We start from the raw sequence: 15,941 nt of genomic DNA, 5'->3' as shown, positions 1-15,941 counted from the left end.
AGGAACACTCATGCAAACATGCCCGTTGCAAGGGACCGAACCTAAGGCATCAAATGCCACTCTACCAAAGCATGGCAAGGGATGAAATATGACATACAATCATACATTTTCCAGCTCTGAAATAATATGCAAGATGGTCCTAAATCATGCAAGTATGTCACACAATGCATGCTAGATGGCCTGAATACCGAAACTAGTGAAGTGCATTACACTAGAGGTACACAAAGCAATGCACAAATGGCAAAATCAGCCCCAAACAGACCCTAGGTAGGTCCAAGACAGTGGGAAAATGGCCTAAAATGATTGCTAAACATGCATAGAAGTGAAGCTCATGTAATGGTCCAAAAACGAGGCAAACAAGCACGACTCTCAAACGCATTTAAAGAGTGGAAAACATGGGAATATAGCATACATGTAAGCTCTGAAATATGATGCACAATAGCCCCAAAACATGGAAACACCACAACATAAGCATGCAATAGGCTCCAAAACTCAAAGCTAGGCAAGGGTATTGAACTACAACCATGCATAGCAAGCATCAATCGACTATGAGGCATAAAAACAGAGCTAAGGCAGTCCAAAACATGCACAAAATCAGTTTAAAGCAAGGCCAAAAGGTGGTAGAATCAAAGGCCAAAATAGCATGCAATACAAGCTAGTAAAGAGGGTTTACACTACAAGTATATGAGGCAATCAAGAGACCACTAAACCAGAAAAATTTGGAGGTATGACATGCCAAATAAAGCCCAAAAACCCACTAACACGTGGTCTATGCATGCAAGAATGACAGGTTCCTTTGATAGGCTACAAAGAGGGTTGTTCTACACATGCAAGATGGACACCCAAAATGGCAAAATGGGCTCTAGATAGAGCCTATGCAGGTCCTAAAACCCACCAAAAATGGCCTGAAACAAGGCTTGGAGGTGTGCAAATATAGGCTCCTTTGTTAGGCCAAAAGTGCTAGTAAACAAGACAAGCGGTGAGAGGGTCACCCCTCTCTGATTTTGGTACTCAAAAACACATAATAACCACTGAAAATCCGCTGGATTTCAGTGGTTAAAAGGGCCAACAAAGCTCAACACAAAGGCCCTAATGCATGGCTTAAAGCAAGATGAAATGAAGCATACAAGGGGGTAAATGATCCCCAACAGGAAAATGGTCTCAAACAAACATGTTAAGGACCTCATAATAAGACCTTTTTTAGTTTACACCAAAGCTCAAATATGCTTGAAAATAAGGCTAAAAGATGGATCAAAATAATGCTAAAAAGAGGGAAATGGTGTGTTACCCTTGAAGCTTCAGCAAAACAGCACACCTCTGGACCAAAACTCAACCTTTAACCTCTGAGAATGACCTCCAAGGAGCTTAGGTTGACGGTGGAAGTGTTACGCTAGGAGGTGTAGTGTAAAAGGGCCAAGAACTATGCACTTTCTAAGCCTAAGTGTAGAGATATAGAGAGGGAGATATACTTTTCCTTCAACAAATTTCTGAACCCTCCCTAAGGAAGAAGAGAGCCTCTCTTATAGAGGAACAAAGGTCCAAGCTTCTTCAAGAAGCTTGTGCAAAGGTCCAAGCTTCTTGAGGAAGCTATAGTAAAAAGGGTCAAGCTTCTTCAAGAAGCTAAAAAGGGGTTCAAGCTTCTCTTAGAAGCTTAGAGCAAAGGGCCAAGCTTATTTAAGAAGCCAAAACAAGGTTTCCAATCCTCCATACGCGTGTATGGAGGATGCAGTCTGTGCCTTCCAGCTGGCACACACTCACAGAGACAGAAAACGGGGAAGCTGGCCGACCAGTTCAAGTGGTCGACCGACCACCTGCCCTGGTCGGCCGACCAGGGTTAAAAGGTTCAAGCTTCAAAAGCTGGTCGACAGCCTCTAGTGGTGGTCTCCCAACTCAATGCAAGCTAGTGGTATGGTAGAAGACCAGTAATTGTGGCTCAAAAGTCAGGGAGACCAGCTACTTGACAAGAAAAATCGGCCGGCGGGGAAAAGTGGTCTCCAAGAAGGAAAGGTGGTCTCCCACCCTTGTACCACCTTCCAAACAATGAAAATAGGGTCCATGCCAAAAATGAACCAAGACGGATGCAAAACGAGGGTTCGGGGCCCAAAACGCGCAGTCGGGTGCCCTGAAAACTGACTGTTAAGCATAGAAAGTGGCGTGCGACCACGAAGGTGGTCTCCCAGGCCACAGTGTCCCTCTAGAGAGAGGAAACAAGGTGTGTGCCAAAAACTGGAGCAAACGAAGAAAGTTAAGCGGTCCCGAACCGAGGCGCACGGCCGACGGCTCCGAAAATCAGAAACTGGTCTCCAAACGGGAAAAGTGGCCAACGACCATGAAGAGTAGCCTACGGCCACTGAGAGATGGTCTACGAGACCTCTCCCTCTCTTCGGGAAGAGAAAATAGAACTTGGTTCGCAAACCGAGGCAAAGCACAAAAGAGTCCCGAAGTCCGGAGGCAAAGCTCTTAGCTGAGACTCCATAACCTCAGAACGAGCACAACATGCGCAATCACCGAGCACTCAATCGATGACGTCTAAGTCTTAAGGTCGGTCAAAAATGAGATGTCTACAGTTGTCCTTCTTTGACAGAACTCGAAAGTCATAAGTGACGGGAGTGAATGTCAAAGGCCAAAGACGACCCATTTTTGACAAGGCCGAAGACTTAGACAAGCAGGCGAGATAAACAAGAGATGGGCTCGCAAGCGTGCCCACAGGCAGGGGCAAAATGCAAAAGACATGCACAAAGCCGAACATAACTCATGATCATGCAAAACAGCAAACTGTAACGAAGCAAATATTCACAATAAATGCAACAGTTTTAAGCAAGAATGCAATGCAAAGCAAAACTACATCTCATGCAGTAAGGATGTAAGAGAATTACAATTCTCATTACGTCTCACACGGAGAAGATACAATGCCTGTCTGGTTCATCTGGTCGCACCAGCTTCAAATGAACCGTACATACAATATCATGCCCGCAAAAGAGAGGAACTTAATAAGCACAACATAGTTAGCAACATATGTTCAACGTTATATCGAACGCAGACAAACATGGTGCCGATGAAAAAGTGCACCGTAATGCAAGAAGAGACGTGCGCGACAACGCAAGTTAAACATGGAGGTATGACAATACCAGTGAAATGTGCACAACAATGCAAGCAATGTGCATAACAATGCAAGTGATGTGCATAACAATGCAAGATAAGTGCAACTTCAAATGCATGTTTGAAACAAAACATTGAGCAAAGAAATGCAAGCCTCGACAAGGGCAACTCAAACGCGACCTCTGGTTTACCGCTCAGGGGGGTCGCAATGTACTCAAAAAGGATACACCTTGCTTTTGGGGAGCAACAACAAGCCGCGCATCGAAGATTGGATTTGAAGTTCTCGCGGAGGGATTTCGCGCCGAAAAGTGCACTTTCCTTGTACTTTCTCGAGAGCCGGGAACTCCGATCACCACCAAAATTTGCAGGGAGAACAAAGAGGCATTGGAGACCACCCAGGAGGGCCACCGATCACCCTAGAGTGCCACCGACCAGGGCTTGTTCAAGGGGTGGTCGGCCTACCACAAAAGCTGGTCGGCCGACCACTTTGTCAAAATGGGGGCAATTTTGTCCTTTTGCACTTGTTTCTTAAAATACACTTGGCCAAAACACTTTTGCTCACACCTTCAGATCCGAAATTAGTCCCTTTTGCTTCCTAGACTAATTTCTCTCTCAGATCTGCGCTCTATACACGGTTTCCAACGCCCTACGCAAAGTTGTTTCGCGAAATCTTTCAGTTTTCTTCACTTTGGACCGATTAAAATTTGATTTCGGAGCTTCTTTCTCCATTTTCACCACTTGAGGTAAGTTTGTCTCGACATTTGGAACATTTTCTCGGAAGTTGACTTTTGTTGACTTTTTTCAATTTTGGCTCATTTTGCTCATTTTTGCTCATTTTTGCAGATTTCTTGAAATGGCGGGTCATTTCCCTCATGGTGGAGGTCCTCCAGGTGCCGAGGGTAAGCCAGACATTATGTCATTGCCCCCGAGAGTTCGGCCCTTTGATCCCGAGAGGTATGACCCTCAGGAGCATATCCTCCCCCCGAGTACTTTCTACCACTTTACTGATTTTGATCGACGAGTGCCTGCAGATCTACTACTACGGGAGCCGAAGTCTCACCTCTCTCACCCGGCACGAGAGGTACGTACTTCATTTTTACATTCTTTGCAATGTAATCTGCATTTCTTGCGCATTTCCTGTTTTCGCTATGTATGGTTATCCGCTCGTTCTGAACACATTTGCGCATCATACTTCTGTTTATTTTAGCACACATCTCACAGCATAGAATTCTGTTAAGTTGGCACACAACTTGTTCTGAACACTTAGTCCATAACATAGCATTCTGTTTGCATTTTGAACACACAGCTCAATCACTCGAACTTCTGAACACGCAGCTCATACTTTTATCGTGAACACGCAGCCCATAGTTTTTGAAAGTTGAACACGCAGCCCAAACTCTTGATGATAAACACACAGCCCACAACTTTTGAAAGTTGAACACACAGCCCAAACTCTTGATTGATGAACACACAGCTCGCAGTTTTTAAAAGTTGAACACACAGCCCAAACTCTTGATCGATGAACACATAGCCCACAGTTCTTGAAAGTTGAACACACAGCCCAAACTCTTGATTGATGAACACACAGCCCGCAGTTTTTGAAAGTTGAACACGCAACCCAAACTCTTGATCGATGAACACACAGCCCACAGTTTTTTGAAAGTTGAACGCACAACCCAAACTCTTGATGGTGAACACACAGCCCACGGTTTTTCTGAAAGTTGAACACACAGCCCAAACTCTTAAGGTGAACACACAGTCCACGGTTTTCCTGAAAGTTGGACACATAGCCCAAACTCTTAAGGTGAACACACAGCCCACGATTTTCTGAAAGTTGAACACACAGCCCACGGTTTTTCTGAAAGCTGGACACACAGCCCAAACTCTTAAGGTGAACACACAGCCCACGATTTTCTGAAAGTTGAACACACAGCCCAAACTCTTAAGGTGAACACACAGCCCACAGTTTTCTGAAAGTTGAACACACAGCCCAAACTCTTGATTATGAACACACAGCTCATACACTTTATGTTGAACATGCAGCTCACACACTTCAATTTCTGAACACAGCTCATATACTTTATGTTGAACACACAGCTCACACAATATTGTATCCGATTTGATTTGCACACAGCTCATACTTTCATTTTGAAACTGAATACATCTATTCATTCTGAATGCAGGAATCTTCTCGTGTTACACGAGGCTATGGCTCGATCATCGCTAGGGAGTGGTACGCAGAGCTCCTAGAGACCGTTCGTGATCTAGTTGATGAGGCAGGGTTCGGACCCTTCTGCGCGGGGATATCTCGCTACCCTACGAGCAGGACGCTGATGGGGGTACTCGTGGAGAGATGGTGGGACACCACCAACTCTTTCTACTTTTCGGCTACCGGGATATGACGATGACCCCGTTTGACTTTTCCCTGTTGACTGGTCTTGACGTGGCCGGCCGACCGGTTCCCTACGACGCAGACATGGGCGAGTGGGAGGCGGCTTGGATTTATCTGTTAGGAGCCCGTCCGCTGATTGACAGATCATCGGGCAAAGTCAGGTACACTTGGTTTTCCACACATTTCAGAGAGACTGTGCCCAAGACTCTCGAGGAGATAGAGCAGTACACTCGAGGGTTTTTGATGTTCCTCCTCGGGACCACTTTGTTCTCCGATAGGGGGAACACCGTTGGACTTTATCTGCTGAGTGCTCTGGTAGACCTATCACAGGTCAGTCAGTATGATTGGGGTGGCGTCGGCCTTGCTACCCTTTACTGCTACATGAGCGCGACCTCCCACGGGTGGGGGAACATAGTTAGCAGCTACTGGAGAGCCTGGGAGGTACTTTCTGCCCTCTTGATTTACACTTCTGCTTTTTATTACCTGTACACTGCACACGGCACACTTTACATTATGTATTCTACATTCTGCACTCAGCATTCTGCATTTCTGTATATTTTGTATTCTGATGGCCACGGCCTTGTTTTCCACAACTATGGGTTTTTGCATACTTTCCGACGCTAGCCCCAGAGCTCGAGGTGGAGGCGCCTCTTGTGATTCCTTATTCCCTCGTATTTGAGGGCCAGTACCGGCCGAGGGCTCGGGAGACTCTGCCCTTCTTGCGACAGTTTTCTGACACGGTGCGGGCGACCGAGGTACTTCAAAACCCTCAGTTCTTCATATTTTCAGCTCTGATTCATCTTGCAGATTTACGATTTCTAATCGGCTCATGCACTTGATTATCCGCAAATCACCTGGCAACCCTGGGCGCCTTTGGGTAGAGATACCCGATTTCAGTTTCCTAGGAGATGGGCCGCTTCTTGGTACAGGATCCTACTTGAGCGGGCCAGTTGGCAGGGCCTGGTTTCTGGGGGACCACTTCATGCGCCAGACGATGGGCTACCCCGAGCAGAGTGTCCCTGCGGCACCTTCAGACGATATACGGTCTACTGAGGGACTCACTCCCCAGGAGGTTAATTTGGCTATGCTGGGCACTGATGTAGCTCTACATTTAGAGGAGGCAGAGTACGCGACCTACCGTCATACATACTTGATGCCCCCATTGACAGGTGTCCACACTCCCACTCGGAGGGTTGCTGGTATGCCATCGTCGAGTCGAGTCCATGCTGCAAATATTCATTCATCTAGCAGGGCCGGCACCTCGAGGAGTGGGGTTAGACAAATTCCCCCGATTCCCCCGACTTATCAGCACGCCGGGTGGCCAGGTCTCTCGACCGAGTTGGCTGGATGGCGATACGAGTCGTCTTACCCGATTCCGATAGAGCCTCCTATGCCCGATGACCGATATGTCAGTGATCCTGACTCACCACTGGTATGTTCTACTGCTTTTCATTTACCACTCAGATACTTTGGCATTCATTTATTCATTGATGACTTGAGCTTGTATCTGCAGCCTCCTAGGGAGTATACTGAGGGGGTTGCTCGGGTTGGTAGCCTCACTCGAGGGGATGGTCCTGCGGAGAGAGACGCAGCTGTTTATTGCCAGTGTTTCGGTACTTTTCAATTTTTTCGCATTTATCATACTTCTGATGACATGCTGTATTTAACCATTTCACTGCGTTGATTGACTGTATGTGTAGAGTACATCTGCGACACACCATATTCATACATTGTATCTGCATATACCCACTCTATGTAGCATTCTTGTCTTTGTATCTGATATATATATTGGCTAATGTATTCAAATTGCACTCTTCCTTTTCAGATGCCACCGCTACAGGCTAAGCCACAGGTTGGGCCATCCAGGCCCTCTCGAGGAACTGGGAGAGGGGGTTCGACTCGCAGCCGAGGCGGACGCAGAGCGCCTATCGTAGAGGAGGAGTCCAGTGAGGAGGAGGAGTTTGCGCACCCCCAGTCAGAGACATCCGTTGACAGAAAGGGTGACTCTGGTTCCGGTTCCGATAGTGGAGATGATGTCGAGGAGGATTCCGAGGACGGCGGCTCCGATTCAGATGATGATGATGGTGTAGAGGTTGTTCCGCAGAAGAGGACGAAGAGGGCCTCTTATTCCTGCACTTGATAGCACTGATGCAGCTGTTCCTGCTTTATTTTTCTTTTTTACCAGTAGTTGTAGCACATTGTACATTATTAGGCAGTTTTATTTTCTGTAAAACTTGTACCCTTGTTGTAAAATGTTGTAACAAAGGAAGCATGATGGAATGAAACAGCTTTTTTGAAAAAAGTGTTGCATTTTATGTTCTTAGCATCGCATCACATCATTTTGCACAAAAATGAGATTGAATGAAAATTGAGCCATGTGTATCACCAAGTCAGGTAGTGAACCGATACAACAAACTAAACAACTTAACTCGCTAAGAAACAACAACAGCATAGCAAGTTTACAACTCGATAAGCAAATCCCAACGAATGTTGATAAACAAAGAGTAACAACTCGACAGTCAAAACTCGACAACTCGATAAAACTTAATAACTTGATAAACTTAACAACTCGACTTGATAAGCAAAACTCAACAACAACTCGATAAACAAAACTCAACAACAACTCGATAAACAAAACCCAACGACAACTCGATAAACAAATGCAATTCGGACAAAACAAGCGATGGAATACGTCCGAAACAGAAAGAAACACGGACCTTCGATATTCCCAACACATGGAAAAGCTAGGAGCCCTCTTCTAGAGACTAGGAAAAGACCAAATACCAAACTTTCTCCATGGCCGACCACTAGAGAGAGCTGGCCGACCAACTTTCTGCCTTGGAGACCAAAGGGGTGGTCGGCCTACTAGAAAAAGTGGTCGGCCGACCACCTGGTTTGGCGACCACCAGATTTTTGACACGTGTCCCCAAACAGTGCCTTATCCTCTATAAAAGTTTCAGTTTCGTGGTTCTTTCGTTTCATCTCAGTTTTGCATCAAAATGGAGGCGTTCCTTATCGAAAATCTCGCAGCTTGGATTGCTACTTTAGACGGCTCGAAAAAGTTAAACTTCCGGGGCTTCGGCTCGAATGCACTATTCACGTTGAGCCGCACTCCGCTGCATATTCCCTTTCTCCATGCCGCGACGAGGTTTTGGAATCCGGTAACACATGTCTTTAGCTTTGGCGGGCAAGAGGTGTGTCCTACCTTCGAAGACTTCCAAGCTTTGTTGGAATCCGAACGTGACGAAGAAATCTTGCCCCAGCTTTGCTTTGGCCACGCTCAAGCCTTAGGACGAATGTGTGGGCTCACTATGCACGACGCTCGGTCTCTGATCTGCAATGGAGGATTAGACATCCTCAGCTTGATTCAGCATTTTTCTGATTCCGGTGACCGCGGTGACCATCATTGGCAGGGCTTTCAGCGACATGCCCTTTGCTTGTGTATGTTATCTCACTTTTTGCTTGCCCCGGGCTTCAGCGGGTCTAGCGTTCGTCTGATTGAAGTTGCCCAAGGCTTGAAGGAGGGTAAGAGCTGCATTGCCATGGCATTGGCCGAGACACTGATGGGCTTGGATGCTTTCCATTGCCAGGAAACAACCAGATTTGCGGGGAGTCCACTACTGCTGCAGGTAATGTTTCCCTCCCTATCTCACATATATATTGCTCATATCACTCGGCCCTCAGGCTTAGTTTTTCTCACAAAACCCTTTTCTCACTTTTCTCTCAACGTATACCTCTCTATTCTTTCATCTCTCATTTTTCATCCCTCCCCAGGTGTGGTTGATGGACAAGTTACAGATTGTGGACTCTTGCCCAGCATACTTAGCTCGCGGCTACTTCTTCCGATGACGCCTAGTCGATGCCCTTGATGAGGGATGGTGGTTCGACTGGATGTGCCATTTGTCCGCAGACCGCATTACTTGGCGTTGTCCTTGGCTCAATCTACCGGCAATGAGCTACAGCATGTCCCGGCAGACTGGGATTCAGTAGATTGGTCTGACGCACTGCGTGTTTTACTTTCCTTTCCGGTTCCAGCGCTAGTTCGGCCATGATCAGACTTGCCCGGCGGAGGGGATAGAGTACACCGCTGCATTTCCGGTCCAAGGCGCGCAGCTTGCTCGGTATGCCACAACATAGAGGACTAGAGAGCTCCTGGCCCTCGCTCCCACTTTCAGTTGTACTTTGTCTAATGAGTGCATAAATTGGCTCAATAAAGAGGCGCAGATTGGGCCCAGCTTGGCATCAGAAGCTTCGACCAGCTCTGGGAGGGGACGTAAGAACACCTGACTACGCTCCAGATTTATTTGCTTTAATCATAACTTTCAAGTTTTCTTTATGAATGTAACCAAAAGCAACTTCAATTTGTATGCAAGAGCAGGAGGACTCTTTATTGAAATCAATAAAATTGAAGGTTGTGGGTACTGAAATTTTTTCGCTTTGGTCCAAAAATGGTCTAACTTGTAAAAAGATTAATTTGAACAAAATCAACTTTTGTTAAAACTTTTCAAAACCATTTTCGACATGGATCAGAACTGGACACGCCTGAGATCTGTCACTGAGATGCACAACCCCGGATCCCAGCAACTAGAAAGTTGCCCCTAGTCTGAATAGCATTGTACCTGAGATCATAACCGAACTCTTGAATGCTGAATAGACAAAGATGACAGAGATGATCGAATGGACAAAGTTGATCGGGGAAAAGTTTATGGCTGAACTTCAGGATGAAGTTGCCTACATATCCCAAAGATGGGAATCAAGCCTTACGTAGTTCAGGCTCGGGTTCACTCGAGTATTTTCACTCTCCTTTTACGCTTTAACTTTTGCCAGGGTCGCCCTTTATGGGTTTTCAACCTTGCGAGCTCAGTTTTTGCAATTTGAAATTTTTCTGTGCTCTAACTTTTGCCTAGGTCACCCTTTCGGGTTTTTGGCCTAGCGAGCCTCTCAGGGGTGATATTTCTTCAACTTGTCCATGTTGATCGGCTGTGAGAACTCTAGGCCATCTAGGTCCATCAGAACGACAGCTCCATCTGACCAGATAGACTTAATGATATAGGGACCCGTCCAAATGGGTCTGAACTTGCCCCTAGGGTCGTGGATGGGAGCTCGGTTGTCTTTGAGCACCAAATCTCCTTCTTTCAAATTTCGGAACTTAACCTTCTTGTTGAAAGCCCTGGCAATTCTGCACTGATAACCCTGAACATAGTACAGTGCTTTCAGTCTCCTCTCATCAAAGAGCATGAGTTCTTCGAATCTGCTCTGCTGCCAATCTGCTTTGGCTATCTAACACTCAGCCAGTACTCGTAATAACGGAACCTCAATTTCGATAGGTAGAACGGCCTCCCTCCCACAAACCAATGAATATGGAGTTGCTCCAGTAGATGTTCTAATTGAAGTCCCGTAGCCCCACAGAGCAAATGGCAACTTATCTGGCCAATCCCGGTAGGTTTCCACCATCTTCTGCATAATGTGTTTGATGTTCTTGTTGGTGGCCTCAACTGCTCCATTGGTCTGAGGCCTATATGTGGACGACTTATGAAAAGTCACGTTGTATTTTTCCAACAAGGCAATCACTTCCTTCTTGAAGTGGGAACCGTTATCTGAAATAATCTCGTTTGGGACCTCGTAGCGACAAATGATGTTGTTTCGGATGAATTTTGCAATGTGCGAAGCCTTCAACACCGCATAAAATTGGGCCTTGACCCACTTCGTGAAATAATATGTCACGACTAGAATGAACTCATGCCATCAGACCCCTTTGGAGTGACGGCCCCAATCACATCGATTCTCCAAACTGAAAATGGCCATAGCGAGGTCATATTGTACAGCTTCGATGATGGGATGTTCATGCAGTTTGCATGGATCTGACATTTGTGGCATGGCCGAACAAAACCGATACAATCCTCCTCCATGGTGGACCAGTAGTAACCTTGTCTGAGGATCTTCCGTGCTAGCATCAGCCCGTTCATGTGTGCTCTACATTCTCCTCCGTGGATGGCCTCCATCAAGCGCTTCGATTCTTCGGCATCAACGCATAGCTTATGCATTCCCAGATGACCCCTCTTATACAATTTACCCCCGCATATGATGAACTGAATGGCCATTCTTCTGATTGGCCTTTTATCCTTGGCATTTGCCCCTGGTGGATACGCCTCTTTTTCCAAGAAGTTCCAGACATCGTAGTACCAGGGGTTCTCATCTTGAACCTCATCTATGGCAGCAATCGACTCGTAGGCTGGCGTAAATTTCTGGTCAATGATGATCGGACGCATTCGGACTCCAAAAGGGATGTCTATCATGGAAGATAGAGTTGCTAGTGAGTCCGCGAACCTGTTGTTCTCTCTTAACAGATAAGCAAAGTTTAGTTTCTCAAACTGAGAAATTAACAAGTCCAAGGTCTAGTGATACATTATCATCTTTTCTTCTTTGACTTTCCAATCTCCTTTCGCTTGAGATACAATAAGGTTCGAGTCCCCGATGACGTCCAACCGTTTTGCCCTTAGTTCCAGGGCTGCTTCTAAACCAGCAATGCATGCTTCATATTCTACTTCGTTGTTCGAGACTTTGAACCAGAGTTTGAAGGCCAGAGGGATACAGGAATTGTCGGGTGCTATTAGCAACACTCCTATCCCATACCCGTATTGATTTGACGCTCCGTTAAAGTACATCGTCCAAGTTTCGTCTTCGATATGAAAAATGGCCTCATTTGGGAATAAGTACTCAACTGTTTCACCTCCTTCCACTGGATGATCGGCTAAGAATTCCGCTACCGCTCTTCCCTTGATTGACTTGCGCGTCACGTATTTCAGGTCGAATTTGGAAAGCAAAAGCAACCAACGAGCTAGCCTACCCGTAAGTGCCGGTTTCTCGAAGAGATATTTGATGGGATCTAATCTTGAAACCAACATTACAGAGTGAGCTAACAGGTAGTGCCGCAGCTTCCTGGTAGTCCATACCAAGGCTAAGCAAGCCTTTTCCAACGGTGTGTAGCGAGTTTCATACTCCAGCATCTTCTTGTTCAGATAGTAGATAGGCCTCTCCACCTTGTCCTCAGACTCTTGTGCGAGTATGCAGCCCATTGTAGTCTCAGTTACTGAAAGATACAAAGTCAAAGGTTTTCCCGGCTCGGGCGGTGACAACACGGGTGGGTTCTGTAAGTATTCTTTGATCTGTTCAAAAGCAGCTTGGCATCGGCCGTCCCATTAGAACTTCTTTCCTTTCTTCAGGAGACCAAAAAGTGGTTCACAAGTCAAGGTTAATTTTGAGATAAACCATCTTATGAATTGTACTTTACCCAGAAAGCCTCGCACCTTCTTTTCAGTCCTTGGTGGTGGCATTCCTAAGATGGCCTTGATTTTGGAAGGGTCGACTTCAATACTTCTCTATGTAATCAGAAACCCCAGTATTTTCCCTGCTGTAACACCAAACGTACACTTCTGAGGATTCAGCCGCAACTGAAATTCTCTGATCCTTTGGAAGAACTTTTACAAGGCAGTGTAGTGGCCCTCTCTTTCTTTGGACTTGACAATCATGTCGTCCACATACACCTCAACCTCTTTGTGTATCATGTCGTGCAATATTATGGTCGCGGCCCATTGATATGTAGCTCCAGCGTTCTTCAACCCAAATGGCGTCACCCTGTAACAGTAAGTCCCCTACGGAGTGGTGAAAGCAGTCTTCTCCCGGTCTTCAGGTGCCATCATTATCTGATTATAGCCCGAGAATCCATCCATGAACGAAAGCAAAACATGCCCCGTTGTGAAGTCCACTAACTCATCAATATGCGGCAAGGGAAAGTCGTCCTTCGGACTGGCTCTGTTCAAGTCCCTGAAATCCACGGATACCCGGATCCTGCCATCCTTCTTCGGCACCAGAACAATGTTGGCCAACCAAGTTGGGTATTCAGATGCCAGCAGGAACCCTGCGTCAATTTGCTTGGTGACCTCTTCTTTAATCTTGAGGGCCCAGTCCGGGCAGATCCTTCTGAGTTTCTGTTTAACAGGTCGGGCTTCTGGGTCAAGAAGGATCCGGTGCTGTACAATCTCAGGATCGATTCCAGGCATGTCTTCGTAGGACCACGTGAAAACATCTTTGAAATCTTTTAATAAAGCGACTAAGCGCTCGCGTTCCTCCGAAGACAACGTGGACCTGATCTGGACCAGCCGCGGGTCCTCCTCAGTACCAACATTAACAGTAGTGATTTCATCAACTAAAGGTTTAACAAATCTTTCCTGCTCTTGATCGATTAAGCGTTGCAAAATCGGAGGAATTTCTTTCCCGTCGATTTCATCAAAATTTTGAAAGTCCTAATTAATACAATAAATCAAGGGCACAAAAAAAGTACTCAGAAACCACATCCATTCCATTCTCATTAAGCATTTCCAAATCTCTGATTCTTCTGTTACAACAGACTCAAAAGAGAAAGAAAAAGACGACCTAGACAGAACTGTGGCATCCGAGTTGTCACCCCCAGGAATACCGGACTCAGACTCAATCGAGTTGGAACCTAATTCTGACTCAACAGATTCGGTGGAATCAGATTCCGGCTAACTACCTGACCCGGTGCTGCTTAACAAAAATCCCTCATCATACTGCCAGATGAGAGAGGGTGCGATGGATGCATCCAAAATGTTTGATGTTAGGCCCGCAGCTGTTTTATCCCCGGTCATGGACACCGAAAAGTTATCCCCCAAGCACTTCTGTTCGATCGGAGGATCTAAAAGTAGACAAGCCAGCGCTACTCCCATTTCAATTTCGGTGCTCTCAGAATCCACATTTTTACACTGCTCAACCTCAGCTGATGGGTCTGTCTGCTCCTCGGTAACATCATCCCTGGATAACTTCAGGTCGAAGAAGATCTCAAAACCTGGCACGCACTTCCTCTCCGCATTCAACCATGGCTCTGGGAAGCCGCAGGATGGAAAATCCTCCCCCTCCCGAACGAAGCGTCCGTTTAGGGTACCCTGAATGGGTCGGTGCATTAACTCATATGGCTTCCCTGCCTGCTTTGCTCTGGCTCTCCCGGCCATTTCCTTGCCTTTCCTCACCCAATCCTCTTTGGTGGGCAGATAGCCCAAGCCAAAGGTATGCGGGTTGTGCGGCACTTCGGTTGATACTGCGATGACTTTTCGGCCACTCTTTCCCAATCCCATCCCGAGGACGTGTTGAAGCTTGTTCATGAGGTATACTGATTGTGAGCTGACATACACCCCCTCATCAACAGCCAAGATATTTTGCATGACTCGAGCCTCAGCCAGAGTAAACCCCGATAAGAACACATCCTCCGTGCCGTGCTCAATTTCCAAGACTGGTGTAGACACCTCCGGCGGAGGATAGATTGATGAATTTCCAAAAACTATAGCCACCCCCTTCCCGTGAGGGTATTTCAACATCTGGTGCAAGATGGAAGAAACTGCCTTTACCTGGTGCAACCACGGTCGCCCCAAAAGTAGGTTAAAGGTTGCGGGAACGTCCAAGACATGGAAATCGATCTTGTGTTGCCCTAGACCAACCTGGGTTTGAATTTTGACAGTCCCCATCACTTCCCTGCTTGTGTTATCATACGCCTGAATCACCTGGGCAGTTGGCACGAAGTCCGCGGGCTTCAACCCGATTGCATATGCCGTCCTCGATAGGCACACATTAATGGCGGATCCAAGAACCACCGGTACCCACTTGCCTCTACATTCCACAGAGATGTAGAGAGGTTTGTTGTGACTCGCGCCCTCAGGCGGTAGTTCTTTGTCAGAAAAGGTCAACGTCGGGGAACCTCCTCTCGGAAAAACCAATCCAACTAGCTGTTCAAGCGTAGTGTCTATTGAGAGTTTGGCCTTGTCCATTGCCGATAAGACAGCTTGTCTGTGAACACGTGAAGCCATAAACACTCCCCAGATGGAGATGTCTGCTTGTATCTTTTTCAATTGTTTCAGCACGGCCTCATCTTCGAGTTGCTTCTCTTTCTGTTTCTCTGCCTCCTTGTCCTTCCCAGACGCTTCTGGTTGATCTAGATGCGGGGGCTTGAAATACCGTCCGCTCCTAGTCATATGGTCAACTTCGCCAATGTACCAAGTATTGTCTAGCTGATTACTTCCCCAGTCCTCATCGGTGTGGGCAAGACATAGATCATCGTCCTGCTACCACACTCCATCGGCAGCCAACAGACACTTGTCCGGCTCCGTTACCACTGTCTTTGTACTCACGGTACCTCATGTCCATGTGTTCCCAGCACCCTCTGTTCTTGTGCACACAGCACTTTCAGTCCCCACAGGGGCCTTGGCTTTTCTAGCTCTTTCAGAATCTTCAATTCCTTCCCGTTCTAGCTGCGTCAATGCAGTCTGTTGTTCAACATCCCTTATATTCAAAATGCCCAGATCCCGAGCGAAATTCTTGGCACCGGTGCTCTCCGGCGATTTATTCTGATCTCCGGCCCTTCCGGCCATAGCTGATGTCCTTG

Source organism: Camellia sinensis, chromosome 7, assembly GCF_055761805.1.
Source record: "Camellia sinensis isolate YWXY chromosome 7, ASM5576180v1, whole genome shotgun sequence".
Taxonomy (NCBI): Eukaryota; Viridiplantae; Streptophyta; class Magnoliopsida; order Ericales; family Theaceae; genus Camellia; species Camellia sinensis.
This window is presented reverse-complemented; position numbering follows the sequence as displayed.